Source organism: Lepus europaeus, chromosome 3, assembly GCF_033115175.1.
Source record: "Lepus europaeus isolate LE1 chromosome 3, mLepTim1.pri, whole genome shotgun sequence".
Classification (NCBI taxonomy): Eukaryota; Metazoa; Chordata; class Mammalia; order Lagomorpha; family Leporidae; genus Lepus; species Lepus europaeus.
In genome coordinates this window covers 142771335-142774210 of record NC_084829.1, presented here as the reverse complement: position 1 = coordinate 142774210, position 2876 = coordinate 142771335, and positions in this window count along the sequence as shown.

The window sequence follows — 2876 nt, the reverse complement described above, 5'->3', positions numbered from 1 at the left end:
TGGTCATCTTCAAAAAGATCAAAAGCGAGTAGAACATTATTGTTGTGCAACATACCAATGGCAAGACAGAATCTGATGAATTTTCAAGAGGATATCATTTTAAAAATGACTAAGAGGATTTTCCTTAGATTGTATCTGGAGGGAACCCTTGTCAAAGAAAAATATCACTCACGGACCTCTGAGGTGTATAGAAATGTAAGTTCTGGACATTTGATATTTGAACTATTGAGAAACCCAAGTATTACATTGGAAGCCCTGCAGCACAAATGCCATTGCCAAGTCCTTATTAAATTCCTCCCTGAAATATCCCCTTGATTTACTGAGGAGAATATTTTGATAAGTGCCCAGAATTCCTGTAGAAATGTTTGTGCTGCCTTTGAGCTTGAAGCTAACAAAGATATGCCCTCCAGAATCTCCCCACATGGAGTTTCTTAGGGTTATCTTTTAGTTTCATTTCATTTTGTTTACAGGAAACTTTATTCTTTGAGTACTAGACTTCTTTGTAACACTTGTTTCTCTGCATGTATTTAAATGCCTCACCCTAATGGTCAATTAATAAATCCAAATAATACCCAATTTCCTCCTCTTGAGGTAAGAGTTTCTACTCGACATGTTTGCTGAAACATGTGGTTGCAAAAGTTATTATGCATGAAAAACAAGGAACTGGTGGGTGGACAGGACAATGTAGTGGCCACAATGGAAACCAGAACAACTTAAAAACATCTTTGTGAAAAACACTATGTGTATGTTTAGGGATGAAAAATATTTAAAGAATCCTTTTGGGTAGTGTTCTTCCACATCAAAAGTAAAATAGATTTAATGTAGCCCCAGAAAAGGTTTTTCATAGTTTGCCTTCAAATGTAAACAACAGTCACTAAAGAAGAGAGCGGTAAGCATAAATGTTATCGGGCTAAATCTGCAAGTCAGTGAAATGAATTACTGATCAAAGTAGCATCATGTACGTGTTTTTAAAAGTAGGAACGATCATTTGGGTATAGATCGTCCCCCAAGCATGGTTTTACTTGAATGCAAAGCATGAAACCCTTGACCACCCCCCGCCCCCCTCAATTCCCATTTCAGTTTCTCTGGGCTTGGCTACCTTTGTGTTCACTGCTGAGTTATAGTAAGGAGTCTGAGCTCTGACTTACCTTTCTCTGAAGCTCCTCCCAGAAAGAAATTCTCCCAATGACCCTGAAGTTACAGCCTGTCATCAGAGCTTCACTGGGGAGAGATCCTGGGGTTTCAGGGAGGTCCCCTAGTCTCTAAGCAGGGCATAAAGTACAAGTAATGACCACTTTCAAGGCCACTCTGGTCTGTATCCCGTGAACATTGGTTAAACAGTGAGAGCCATTCAAGTTTTGTTTGCTTTACAAAAGAGAAAGTCCAGAAGAGTATTGAGTTTTCTGACTCCTTAAATATGGTTCTTTCCCAATTTCCTTCTTTCTGTGCAGTTCAGTTGCTGGTTATTGAGGCCCCAGGAAATCACATAGCAGACCGAGATTCTGTGGAAGGACTGGAAGAGGTCAAAGAGGCTACACCTTTCAGAAACAGGTGTGTTTGCTTCCTATGGTCACCTTTCTGCTTCAAAAAGTCTTCCTGCTCACTGGACCCTTCCCCATCTTTCACCGTTATTTCCAGAAGAGAGAGCGGAATTATTAAATTATCTCCGTGGACATGGACTGAATGCTTATGTGTCGCTGCCCCCAACCAAAATTACACTGAGACGGTGTAAGGAGGTGAGGCTTTGGGAGATAATTAGGTCAGTGGAGTAGAAGCCTCCCAAGGAGATTAGCCTCCTTGTAAGAAGAGACACCAGCAAGCTCTCAGCCTCTCTCTGTAAAGCTAGGCTACAACAAGAGCACTGACCGCAACCCAGCAGCCATCCTCACTAGACCTTACCTTGGGCTTCAGCCTCCAGAGTGAAGGGAAGCACATTGCTGTTGCTGGAAGTTACCCTGTCCATTGTTCTTTTTCACAGCAGCCCAGACAGACTAAGATGTTAACAAGGCCTCTCTTTTTCTGTTGTGCTGTTCCCCTTCCTTATACCATCTGCAAATTTCTTTGTTTATTTCAATTTTTAATTAGCTTTTAACAGACTCAGTATGATTTGTAGATACAATTCTAAGACCGTATTTATATTCCCCTCCTCCCTCCTGCTCTCCTTTCTTCTCCTTTTCTCTCTCTCTTTTTTAAAAGATTTTGAGATACCATTTTAAATTCATATTATGGTAACAAGACTTACTATTTCACCAGATAAGAAGTTTAAAAAGTAGAAAGCAAAAGACACTAGTTTAGTGGAAATACAGACAATGGCTATAAATAATAATTGAATAGAAAAATGACCATTTCACCCAGTGAAATGTAAACTTTAAAGTAATCACATATCATTAAAATTATAGTAGCATAACATTCATAACCACTGATTTGACAAAGGTGTAAAACAAGTTTTACAAAATTGTATTTGCAGCAATACTGATACACATAGACATTTCTTTTTTTCTGTTTTTGTTTGTTTTTTAAATTTTAGCTCCCACATATAAGGGAGAACATATGGTATTTGTCTTTCTGGGTCTGGCTCATTTCACTCAATATGGTGTCCTCCAGCTTCATCCATTTCATTGCAAATGTTTAATTCCATTATTTTATAGCTGAATAATATTCCATTGTGTACATATATGTGATATATATGTGTATATATATATATATGTTATCCATTCATCTGATGATGAAAATCTTGGCACCCAAATTTTGCCTATTGTGAACAATGCTGCTATAAGCATGGTGATGCAGGTACCTCTTTGATTTATTGTGTTCAAGTCTTTTGGGTATATACCCAGTAGTGTGATTGCTGGATCGTATATCAAATTGATTTCTAG